Source organism: Poecilia reticulata, linkage group LG13, assembly GCF_000633615.1.
Source record: "Poecilia reticulata strain Guanapo linkage group LG13, Guppy_female_1.0+MT, whole genome shotgun sequence".
NCBI classification, from domain to species: domain Eukaryota; kingdom Metazoa; phylum Chordata; class Actinopteri; order Cyprinodontiformes; family Poeciliidae; genus Poecilia; species Poecilia reticulata.
The window spans coordinates 7,545,027-7,558,634 of record NC_024343.1 but is presented as its reverse complement, the minus strand read 5'-3'; the positions used below and the strand labels follow the sequence as shown (position 1 = coordinate 7,558,634).

At 38.6% G+C, this 13,608-nt stretch overlaps 1 protein-coding gene and 1 long non-coding RNA gene across 3 annotated transcripts in view; both read right to left on the bottom strand.

Annotated features, from left to right (window-relative positions):
- bcas3 (BCAS3 microtubule associated cell migration factor) overlaps positions 1-13,608 on the bottom strand; it is a 386,180-nt gene that overhangs the window by 216,651 nt on the left and 155,921 nt on the right. The gene's annotated exons all lie outside the window — the stretch shown is intronic.
- LOC103474328 (uncharacterized) lies at positions 43-2,058 on the bottom strand. Of its 2 annotated transcripts, XR_001777229.1 has the most exons (7): positions 2,026-2,058; positions 1,860-1,907; positions 1,654-1,772; positions 1,392-1,517; positions 992-1,168; positions 613-774; positions 43-498 (listed from the first exon to the last, which is right to left on the bottom strand). It is a non-coding gene; the product is annotated as an uncharacterized LOC103474328 (long non-coding RNA). The 2 variants fall into 2 exon arrangements; XR_535155.2 differs by lacking the exon at positions 2,026-2,058 and having other exon boundaries at positions 1,860-1,986.

Below are 13,608 nucleotides of genomic sequence, written 5' to 3'. Positions count from 1 at the left end.
GCGTTATGTTGCTTAGCAGCCGTGACACAACATGATTTAAACAATGTTTGTAGGCGAGAATGTAGATATATAAATCTCACATTTCTGCTCGGTTCATCAGTGCATCACCTAATTGCAATATCTGTCCGACGTTTTCGGTGACGTCTGCTCTCCTAAAACGCAGCTCCCCTCGCCTGCTGCCACCTGGTCCAGGTTTAGCATACCAAGGGAGAACACCTGACTCATTTAGGCTTTCCCAAATGACAGTTAAACACAGATATTAAGTCAGGTAACATCTAGTTGGAAACTGGATTTAACTAATTAATTTATACAATCTTATGAACATAAAAACACAGTTCTAAAAGAAATATCCATGCTTTGGTTATCATTAAGCAAATCAATGAAAAAGGACTTCCAAAATCTAAAATTCAACATGGCTGAAATAATGTGGAACTTTAGTATTAACAGGGTTTTAAAATGTGAACTATTAATGGTTTTCAAGAGTCCAAGTGGCACTTACTTTATTAGATGCAGATGAATTCACTGTCCAACATGGAAAAAGAAAAGACAATTCAATTTAGATCCTGAATAATATGGAAACAGAAATATTTCAAAGAAAAGGATACAACTAACCTGAATGAGATGCCACTCAAAGTCCATCAGGTTTTTGATGAGGGTGGAAACCTGAACATTGACTGTCACTTTTTCTTTTGAATGGTCTTTCCAGTCTTTTTGGATACCATCTTCCCATGACCGGCTTTTGTGCCCCTTTCTGGGTTAATCTCAATGAAGCGACTAAAAAGCAAAATCAAAAATGGGAAAATTCCTGAGAATATAAATAGTGTGGCATTCTGAATACAGCTGGTACAATATATAAATAAAGCTGTTTTTAATTAAGTAAAGAGAAAACATCACCACCTTTGTCAAATGTCAATCATAACTTGCTTTAAAACTTTTAAATAATGTCATTGTATTTTGCTCATTGTCAAAAAAATCATAGGAATGGTTTTACCGTTGAATGAACTCCAAAGTCTTGGCTGTCTCATGTTGATATTGGAGGTTGAAGATGTAGAACATGGACAACGCTGTCCTGTCTGGAATGTCAGCTGGACCCTCTCAAAGACAATATGGCCTTCAATGCTGACCATGCAGAAAACTGCTTGCCACAGGGACTGTAATAAACCAAGTCCTTAATTGGAAGAACATAAAACAAATCCTCTCATTGATACAGTATGCATTTAAATGATCATCATAATAAAGAGTGTCCACTCTGCCAGGTAAAGTAAAAGCAAGGATCTTAAACTCCTCAATTGTTGTGCAAGTCACATCAATGTTGAAAACTGTAGGCTGGATTAATGTACAGAAGTTTGCACTGAAGGTGAAGAGCGCTTTGAAACCTCATTAAAAGCTACCTTGGATGATCTTGTGATCACTGATGATGAAGTGTCTTTGGTGCTGCTCTTGTTTTCACCAACATGCAGGAGGAAGGGCTGTCCTGGTTGCACGRCAATGAGGAAGGCTTCAACACTGGCTTGCATCTTTGACATAATGATAAGACGACGGATAATAAAAATTATTACATATATTTAGCAGCACAGCTACATTCAGATAGCAAACAAAGTCAATGAGAAAGTGCTTCTACAAAGAAGTAGGATCATTAGAAAAACCACATACCTGCACATATCTGAAAACATGGTCCACAGTTTGACATGAGCTGTTTTGGATTCTTCTTGTGGCCGTTGGATGCAGGACGAAGCACATGAACCAACAGAAGAATGCCTGGTTTTCCCAGCCTGGAGGAACAACAGGATAAACAGCAGACACATTAGGATAATAAATAAACATTTTGAAGAGAAGTGAGCAAAACTAACCAGACCCACCAAAATACTTTGTCCACCCGGTTTACCCTGGAGAGCATTTTTCACCACCTACAACATAAAGCATAAAAATGTCAGAAATAATTACCATGAACACAACTCAGACATTAGGCATAATACAAATTAGTCAGCTTATAGAAACATTCTGGACAGCCTTTCTTCTGCCAACCTGTCAGAAGAAATGTGTTGAAGTCATCATAACAGGCTTCAGTCACCAACATGACATACTAATGAAGAAAAAAAAAGAGTCAGCCAATATATTATTTATTATCATTATTATTTATAAAGACAAAAACATTTTGGCTTAGCTTTGATCGCATAGATCAAACCACCGGTCCAGCACAGCCACTCTCCCCATTATGCCGTCTATAGCCGAAAACTTCAAGAAAACGACTCCGCAGCTAAATAATTTTAACGCAAACAGCCTTTCTGACAGTTTTAATGTTTGTTTAACCACCGACACCCCGTGTTACACCTGCTTGGCTAGCTTTAGCTGCTAACAAAAATAATGAACCAAGGGTGCTCACGTCCAGTCCTCGAGAGCTACCGTGCAGAAACTTTTCGATGTATTTTTACTCCAACAGACCAGGATCAGCTCTGAACAAACCTGCTAACCAGCCATTCATTTGATTCAGGTGTGTTAATTGGCGCAGGGAAGCATCTGAAAGTTGCAGGATAGCAGCTCTCAAGGACTGGACTTGAGCATCTCTGTACTGAACAGTCATACCGCGACATCCAAAAAAATAAATTTACGTTAAGCATAAGTTGAAACTCTTGTGCAAACAGAATGTTAATGCATTCATAACAAAAAATCAAAAACATGACTATCTTAACATGAAACTTACCTTTTTTAATAGATCTTTATTGAGATACAGAATACATAACAGTATAAACGCAGCATACATTGTGGTATAATGTCTGCCAGGGAGTTACAAACATTGAGACAATACATCACCATTACATTACATAAATACATTAAAGAGAGAACAAAAAGCATGTTTTAATAGATTTGGGGAACTTACCTTGTTATGATAAGATCCAGACAAGACGCCATACTGCTGTCTCCCGGGCAAACACATGACGTCACAGATACGCTGCGATTGTGGGAGCAACTCTTTATCAAACACCATCTTTTTAGGGAAACTGACAAACCTATCTTTAAATTTGACTAAACAAGTGTTTAATTAACATTGTATTTTTAATACAACACCAACAATGGTAATCTAACACTTTTGATTATGTTCTGTAGATTTTGATTCATTCCCTAAAAGATTTATTATGGAAAGTATTTTTTTCTTTCAGTTTAACATTGTCTTTAAATGCTGGTTCTCTAAGATGCAAATGCAAGTAAAATGTCTTGCCTAGGAAAAAACTGTATTGTACAATTATTTTGCGGTAGTTTACTGCCAGTCGTCAGTCTTGATTGTGACAAGAGAAGAAGACATCAAATTGACAATATCCTACCGTATTTTGGAATAACAGTATCTTACTGCTGGAATTCCACTGTAAATTTACAGCCATATCTAAGAGTTTAGATGGGGAAGCTGCTGGCTTCTACCAAAACTGAAAAGTCAGGATGAAAAGTAAAAAAAGTAAAAAACACCAGCCCTGATTGGTTCACTATAATCATAATCCAAAAGTAAAGTTGGTTTGGTGAGGTGTGAATGCGTAATCAAACTCTGATGTGCACCAAAAAAAGTAAACTCTGGTCTGCCTACAAACCCAGATGTCAGCTGGTTGAGGTGAACTCTGGTGTGACTCGAATGCATGTGTACGCCAAGCGGACCACAGACCGCTCCGAAAGCAGGAAATGAGCTACAGTTCAAGGGATTCAAGAAAAACATGCAAATTTAGAGCTAGCGGAAGAAATGACTCGTGGTCTTTTATCAATAACAAAAGATAACTTCTATAACCACTAAAATCTGATGTTACTGTGCTCTTGTTGATATTTTGTGAAGAAGGAAGTTGAACTCTGTATCTTCTTCAGAGGTTTTTGTGTTATTTCCTTCAGTAGTTCTTGGAGCAGTGCCACCACAGGTGAGAGAGTGAAAAGGTTTCAGAAGTTTGTTTGGCTTGATGGTGTGTTGTGTCAAGCCAAACACACTGAAATGTGCAAATGCAACAAATGTTGCAATTTTGGTCCCCAGTGGAACCGGGTCAACCGGACTATAAGTCTAAAAGCACTGGAAAATGAGCCACACCACACAAAACTTTACAGATATGATCCAACCTGCAGTACTGTGTCAGATTTTACTGAGAAAAATATACTCTGCTTCGAGTACTTCTCGACTTGACATGGCATCGTAATGAAACCATTTCAAGCAAGAGAGTTATACACAGGCCAAAGGTGGTGGGAGATAGAAAGGAATGGTTGGTATGAAACCAGAGACATGACAGCAGTGAAAAAGAACAGGAGTCAGTGAGGATGAGTGAGGGAGAGGGTGGGGTTCAAATAACAGATGGTGAACTTGATCAACTAGTGGGAAGAAAACATGAAAGAGGAAAATAAACATGCAGGTACAAAAAGTTTCAGATTGGGACTGCATATTTTATGTGGGGTGACATTTGTTCTTAAATGTCACCCCAAAAAACAGGTACATGCAAGTCAGTGGACCCACGAGGATACTGGTGTCCTCAAGGCAATTAAATTACTTCAATAACATTCTTTCAGAGTCACTAAAGTAATCGTGTGGGATAGAGAACCAGCCACAACCTGGGAAGCAAAGACCACAGCAAAGCCAACATCCTTTCATTCTCTCATGGTCCAATCTGAGCCGTTTTACAGTGACACGGTTCAAGATGCATTCCAGACATTAATTATTCAACATTTATTTGGTGGCAAAAGTACAGGAGTGTGTTTTTGTTGAGGTCTCCTCATATTTCTCTGGGTCTGTGGATGGAAACTGCTGGACCGGGGCAACATGCAGGTGACCTCATTCATGGCGTTTTGGCTTAGCAGAACAGCAGCTTTTTGCCTTCCTAAAATGGTGGCCGAAATTATGTTTTACCAAAAATTTGTTTTTTTGAATATATTATCTTTTGGGAAAAAAATAAAAAATAAAAAAAAAATAAAAACAGAAGGTGATTCCCTTTTCTGGGGGCCAAAAATCACTTTTGGCAAAAAAAAATAACTTAGGCCATCATTTTAGGAAGGTGACAATATGAAGCAAGAAGGTGGTTCAGAGTTTTATTTTCTTTCTGGTAAGTTTTTTTCCACCTTTTCAATGAGGATTTTACTGTTGCTGTCTGCACATGCCGTCAGCACAGTGTCAGAAAGCTGGGCTTTACGGGGTGGTCTGTTAGAAGACCAGATCATCATCAGATCATAAATGACCTCACACACAGGCCTGGCTATAGAGCGGATGGTCAAACACACTGGGAGGTATGAATTCATCCCAACACATCTGTTAGACAAAGAACTAAAACTTAAGTGCATCTCTTTGTGTTTGTTTCTTTTTGAAATTATAATTAACACTTTAACTTTATGTCAGTTTTTGCTATTCTTATATTTTATTTTAAGCCCTAGCTAAATGCGTCAAATTAACTTGTATTTCCTTTTTTTTTAAAACTAGACATCTAAAGTCTATTATCTGGCTGTTCAATAAAGTGAGCTATTTAAGCTTTTAAGGTTTAGTCACAAGGGAATGAAGGAAGTAAGGTTCTGAGCTACTATAGCAATTATGGTGAAGAACATAATGTTTCTATTTGGCTTGACCCAGTGGGAGCACACACGGATTAAACGTGAGTGGTCTGAACATTGAATGAATGTGTGCGTTTCCAAGTTTGTGTGAAGGCTCCCCCCAATTACCCACCTTCCACAGCGTAACCAGTACTACCTAACTCAGAGGGTTCCACGTTTAGAAAGGGCTCTCCAAATACCAGCCGCACTGCCAAGAAGGAAGCTCAAGTTGGGAGAAAAAGTGTAAGCTATGCCAGCAGCTGCCCGAAGACTAGAGATGGAMAGAATTTCTCTCTCTCCATCACCCACCTACACTCCCCCTTCTTCCTAAGAGGTTAAGAGCAGACGAATAATCACTCGTTTGCAGGCCAAAAAAGTGAGGGAGCTGAGTGTGCTGCATAAACATTTTCCCGGATGTAATTTTCTCCGCCGGTCTTTTGGCTTTTCCCAGTAGGACAAAGCCCAACGCCCAGGAGGAAATCGTTTAGGCTCCATAAGTGCCAAATTGTATCCTGGTTTTCCAAAGTTTTCCTGCCTGTTCTGGCTCAGGGCTTTTCCTGTGGTAAGAATGTGTCATGTGTAGCAAGCATGCAGGCATGAATGGAAGTGTGCTACAAAAGGCGCAGCCAAGCTTTCAATGAGGACGACCATGGCTCTTGTTGGAATAAAGCATCAGAGGGGAAAAATATAAAAAACACGGCAGAAAATAAATTATTACGATGAAGGAAAACAAAACAGTGTTCTGAGAGCATTCTCTTTCTATCTGCAGAACAAAAAGCAGACGTCATCTTGCCATGTGAAGGAATCATCAGATAATGACATAACTGTACTCCTGATTTTATAGCTAAGAAATTACTATTTGATTCAGTTATATTTGTGTTCCACAAAATCTACCAAATGTATCATTTTCATGTACAACATTCACACATAAGAAAGATATTAATCTTGAATTTAGCACTAATTAGTCTCTCCAGTGTTTCACGATTCCTCAATCATGGGAATTCATGCAAATAAACAGATTTCTGCATTAATTAGCATTACTGCTTACATATAGTTATTGTGATTGTTCCGCAAAAATGATCAACTTTTGTCGCTGCTGCTTACCTACAGAGTTTCATTTGCAAGTAAACTGTTAACTTTATTATTTAATATGTATTAAATTGTTGTGTAGGAGAGGACAAGACCAAGATCCAAACCCAAACTGCATCAGGTCTTGCTTAGTATCTACAGAATTCCACTGAGAAATCTTCCACAGGACTGTGTACAAGCTGATTGCAGCATTTTTGTAAATACTCTATGCCTTCCAAAAATTACAATAATAAATGAATGAGGCACTAAAAGACTACACACACAGGATAGAAGAACAAAAGGAGAAATACAAGCAGACCAACATATACACACTTGAGTTCAGCCCACTGGTTGAGGAATTTCTGTGAGCCCCAAGGAGGAGACAAGGACAGACAGAACACAATTAGCAGCAGCTTGTCACAACTTGGGACCTTGAAGTGTGCATCTAGATTAGTGTGTCTGAGAAAGTGTGTGTGTGACTTTGTGTATGAATGCTTAGAGTGTGTGACTTGCCCTTGCACGCAGCTCATTTATTGGATTAGTACAAAACTGACCAGTGGGGATCTGGCTGGCCGGCGCCAGGGCCTGCTCTGAGGCTCCGCAGCCTAGTTAGCTGTGATGCTATGAGCCAACTTCCCACTCTTCATGCCTCAGGGGGGAAGCGCCACAGCCACAGGGGGGAAAGGGTGCTTGTTACTGAAGCCAACATGCTATGTCAATAGGCCTCTCCTTGGGAGGAGAAGGTGGGAGGCAACAACGACTAATTACAAGGGAAAGCCCTGATTAGAAAAGGAGGAAGAGAGGGACTGGGGATGTACTGGAGGGAAAAGATGGAAACTCTGCAGTGGAGCCCAGGCGTGGAAATGCCAAGACTGGCTGCCAGTGACAACATCTCCATCACAGTCGCACACACACACTCACACACACAAAACGGACCAGGCACTTGTAAGTTACCGCCTGTATCCTTTACTTGTTTCCTCTAAGGGATAATTTCATTAACTGTGTGACATTAGTGTCTGACAGTGTCATAGGACAAACAAAGAAACAAATATGCAAACACAAAGAATCTGAATCTGCAATAATAGAAGCAATTGCTTAAAAAATACCAAAGTTTTACCAAAGTCTCAGTCACAAATTTAGAACTTGGTGTCAGTGGCTAGTAACAGAATCAAGCAGTTCATTAAAAAGAGAGTTGCCTCTCAAAATCGGCCATTTTAGCATAAATAAGGGATTTCAAATGAATGCAGAGAAGAAACAGAAATGTAAAAAGCTTTTCAAACAAGACATTTCAGCATACGTACTTCACTCCACAGAGGTCTGCTCGTACTAGATCGAACGTCTGCTGGAAATATCCATGGTAATGGTAAATTTCTATGACTGCATACTCTGTGTTGCAACGCCAAACTGGAGAATATGCACCAGATATACCTTAATAACAAAATATGTTTTTTATTAGGGCATCCACCAGGGTCCTGAGAAGTAACAGGGTTAAGTGGTCACTAGCTCATCAAATTTGCTAGTATCCATTCTGATTGTACAAAATGAAGGAATTTGTCACGGGAAACGTAGGTAATAATTATGCTCAACTATAAAATCTCAACTGTCCATGGACAGTATGTGCGGAGTCTGTACGGCCCTCAGAATACACACACAGTACGCAGGAGAAAAAGATTTTAGACTTCCAATGGTTGGGCTTTAGGCTGCTAGAGAGGAAAACCTTCAGAAGATAACAGAAAGGCTCAAACAAGTACAGTACAATGCTAACTGTGCTAAGCATGCCAGTTGCTTAGGATGCTGTAGCCAGTTTAAAACATCAGCTGTGTAATCATTTTGTCCGTTTTACAATAACACAAAGAGCCTGTTGTACACAGGGGCATGAACAACTATGGCCACCCATCAGTTATTGGTCAAAAGCCAGCTTTAGCAGATTAAAAAAAAGAAAAAAGAAAAGAATAACTATGCTGCATTTGTTTTTCATTCATTTGAAGATGAATGAAAAACGTCTTCATTCAACTTCTATTTAAGGGCCTAGTTAAGATTTGTCGAATACAACCTGATGCATAGAACATAACAATCTAAAGCTTAGTACCATAACTACGCATCGAGTTTCACTGACGGCCTTAAAGCAAATTTGACTTTTTCTCCTCATCCCTTATGATAATTCACAAGTTAAGAGGAAACAGAGTAAACAGAAATACATCAAGGGGGATTTAAACTCCCAGTGTAAACAGACATGTATACAGCCAACCAGATGACATCATTCTGCATGGTTGACCAGCTCGCCCATTCATACATTACCACTCATTAGAAACACATGTTAGATATGTCAGTGTGTGTTCGTATGCAGCGAGCAGTCTCGGAAGGTGTCACGCTTCTGAAAACATTTCCGGCTTCATCTAATTCCGCTCTTGCATTTCAAGTCAATCTGAATCGCTGCGTACGCACACAAACACATAATGCACTGGAGTCAAGCTTCAGCAGAACTTCTCATTGTGTTCCATGTAACTTAAACTATTCTGTCTGGTGTGCTTCTCAGCATCTTGCTCCAGTTATATTAGGGTTTCATTTAGGTCATAATACAGAAACTCAAATGTCTATTGGATTGACATCCAGATATAATCAAGATTAGTGAACATTGTTTGCTTGGCGAAAGTTATGTGAAGTAGCAAAAAAAGATTGAAGAGACTTTGAGACTGTTCACTTAAATGTCTGTAGGAACAATGACCTACTGTGAAAGTAAAATATTCTGTATTTGAGTCTATTGTGTAATACTGGGGTGCTCAAGTCCAGTCCTTGAATCCTACTATCCTGCAACTTTCAAATGCTTCTCTGCTCCAACACACCTGACTCAAATTAATGGCTCGTTACCAGACCTGTTCAGAGCTGATCCTGGTCTGTTGGAGTAAGGATGCTCCTAAAAGTTGCAGGATGGTAGTTCTTGAGGACTGGACTTCAGCACCCTTGAACATCCATAACATCCAGAACATTGTCATTTCCATAACAGCGTTATGGAAATAAGAAACACAACAACCGTCTTACAGAAGGCTCAAACAAAGGCTAACTATGACGTGCATTGCGGACAAAACACTACATTCCTAAAAATGTTCACACCGCTTCTAAATAATTACCCATCACTTCCATTGTCTCAGGTGTGTACAACCCAGCAGCAAGGCATGAAGACTTCTACAAACATTTGGGAAAGAATGGACCACTGTCAGTGATTTCCACCATGATAGGATCCCATCTATGCAGTAAATTCAGTCTGGAAATGTCTAAATAATCCACAGCCTCCAGCTGGTGGTATTACAGCAAAGTAAAAGTGAACAGGAAGAAAAGAGACTCAGCCACAAAGTGGTAGGCCACATTAAGATCCCAGAGGGAGGTCAGTGGCTGAGGTGCAAAGTGCAAAGAGGTCACCATCTTCAATAACTAGACACTGCCAGGCCTCATGTGGCCTTCAGATGGGTTCAAAAACAACATGTAGAGGAATTTAAGGAGCAGGTTACTGAGGTCCAGCAAAGAATTGCACTTGGATATGGCCCTGGTAGAGGATGGATTTTTGTAGGATTTGGGCTCAGCCATTTGTATCAGTGAAATTAATTCTTGGGGACGTCGAGACATTTTGGACATTTTCATCCTCACAACTTTTATGGCAAGATTTAATTACCACTTTCTGGTATAAAATGACTATACAATAATGCACAAAGAATAGTTCATAAGACATGGATGTGTGTATCTTGAGAGGAAAACAACATTGGTGAATGGTGCTCATTTTAACCTGACAGATTACCTCTGGGATAAAATAAGAGTGAGTCAGTGAGTCAGGCCTTCTCATCCAACATCAGTGCATGACCTCACAAATGTGCTTGCGTTTGTGAGGTCAGGCAAATGCAAGCACATTTGCTTTAGTATTATATAGGCTCTATATTAATGTTATATAGGCTCTATAATACTAAATTGTATAGGCTGTATAACACTATGGATTTAAAAGGTGATTCAAATATGTTTGGGAAAGAATAAATAAGTACATAAACTTATCAAAAGCTCTACAACTAACATTGAAAGAAGAATCAATATCTTTTCATTCGCTCTGCATATGGACATTAAACTTTTGAGCAGTCTGGAGGATGTTTCCCAACCAATGATCCCAGGAGAAATCAAAAAGCGGAACACCATACTTTAGAATGAATGTGTGGAGAAATAGAGACTCCTAAAGTAGATCACCGATGAAAATACAGCCATTCTAAAAGTTCTAAAAGATACAACTATTTACTGAGGATCTTCACACACTGCACAGTAACAGACATGCTCATGATCTGCTACTAAGGAACTTTCATTTTGTTCAGTGTTTTATATTTTATGTCAAAGTTACTGCTACCTGTTGTGCATCACAGGTTTTATGATGTCCTTTCTGAAAGTTGTTAAAAAGTCAGTGAAAAAGTGAAATCTCATGAGTGTTGTATTTGGGGAACATTTGATTTAAAAAAGAAATAGCAGAGGCTTAATAAGTCATCCTTATTTTTGCTCCAACAATAGTTTTTAATAAACAACAATACCAGCACTTAATGTCTAGTTGTTCGCACATAGAGGAAAATATACACAGGCACGTAAAATAAAAACTTTTATACAAGTTCAAACTGTTTCCCCAGTCTCGACAATATCAACAAAGAATACACTTGACTACATTACCATTGCACTCTAGTAATGGCATTAATCATTATATTTATATGCTTTTGCATATTTATGTCTATGCAAGAAGAAACAAATAATAATAATGATAAAACTGACCACATTGAAATTATCAAACATTTAAAATGAACAAGAAAGTGAAAATTGTAATTAGTAGTCTATGTTAAGAATATAAGCTAATAATAATAATAATAATAATAATAATAATAATTCAGTATAGCTGACAAGAAAAAAAATGAACAAATAGGACCATAGAGCCTAAGGTCCACACCATGCCGAATGTGGGAGTTATTTACATGGAGAGGTGGAGGCTAACTGTTAGCAATGTTGCAGTAACAACAGTTTCCTGTTTTGGCAACAACTGATGGAGTGAGTATGAAGGAGGAAGTTGGAGATAGAGCGAATCAGGAAAAGAGACTGAGGATGAGTCACAAAATGCATAAATTACAAAGGAGGAAGAAGATGTGAGAGCAGACTAATTGAGGATGCTCAAGTCCTTCAGTCATTCCACAAAGATGCTGCAGATTTTCTATACATTTATTGTGGAGAATGCACACGGAATAGGTGAAGCTGCTTCACCTGTTGGAGAAGAACCTTCAAAACCAGAGACTGAGATGTGAAAAGTTGAAGGAGGTGATGGAGAAGATTGATTTTGTTCTCACTGCTCTGTACAAACAAGGATTTATCATAAAATGAAAAAATAAATACTGACAATCCTCAGCATCCTCTTCATCAACCTGTTCTATCCGGTTCTTTAGAGTGGCTGCAATACAGACCACTACTGTGGGCAAGAAGGAGCTCCTTCTTCAGCTTTTTCTTTCAGATTAATAAAGTATTTATGAATTAAAATTAAATTGAATTTAAATAGAACTGAATGATATGGCAGTGGGCAAAAAAAAACAAAGTGGATGATCTCAAATGTACCTGCTCAGTCTAACACATACAATGCAATACAAGACATTTTTATTTAGAAAGCACACACACATGCACCTTTTGTCTGAACACTGTTGACAATTTAGAGCAACAGCAAGAAAAGGACAAAGAAGAGCAGTTTTGTCCAACTGTCACGTCACTTTTTCAATGAGCTTCAGCAAAAGATGCCCGGTTCTGCAAGCACAGCATGCTAATATGTGCCAGCACTGCCAGTAAAGCTGCACATCAGCGAGGCTCTGCCAGTCTCTGCATACATGTTTGTGGGGAAGAGACAGACAAATGTGTGTGCTCCCTGTCTTAACCTCTCAGCGTCTTCTTCTTCTCTACTTAATTCTCTGCAGATGATGGTCACTTTGCAGACACATTCACCCATTCTCACAGGCCGCCTCCATTTTTCCATTTTATTTTCATCCTCAAAATGACGTCCAGAACAGCAGCAGTAATTCTAAATGAATTGCAAAGAATGTAGACTGGGAGAGCAAATAACATGTTGTAGAAAGACACGATGAATCACTAGTAGAGTTCAGGTTTACTTCACTAAGTCAGAACAATTTGTGACTTTTTTTTCTTTTGCATCAAGTAATTTTTGTTAACTGTTCTGGATATTTGTTCCAAAGAAGTCATTATTTAACATGTGTTAGACTGGGCTATGTTAATTGTAGAACTGTGTTATATATTTTTGCTGGAAAATCAATAAAGTTCAAATCATAAAAAAAAAGTCAGAAATTGTTTCAAAGGAAGAAAATGGACACCAACATAATATACAATTGATTAAAAAGCTTAAATGAATTTCATCTTAATTTATCATTTGGAATTATAATACAATATTATAATATACTAAATTAGTTTGTGCAACAAATATTTATATATTTTTATAGTTTAAATTATTTTTATCTGCAGATACTTTCAAAATATTGTTAGAAATATTGTGATTTCATGGCAACAATGAGACTACACCTTATTTTTCTAGCCGTATTTACATGATCTTAAATCACATAAGAAGAAGAAAAAAGCTGACACATACTGAATACGTTCTCATCTATCCAGCAACATTTGCAACCACACTTCGACACACACAGACACAAGCCCAAGAGGCAGACTGGAAGTTTAGGAGGAATTCCCAAGCGGACATTTCTCACGTTCCTGCAGTGATTGGAAACACACTCCAGTAAAATGGCGGCAGAACATAATTTCCAGGTGAGGAGAGAAAGGCTGTAACCTCTTCCCCTCTTCCTCTAACTACTCCTGCCATGGCACAAACAATATCCTCCTTGATATTATCCACTACCACACACACACACACACGCACACACACACACACACACACACACACACACACACACACACACACACACACACACACACACACACACACACACACAC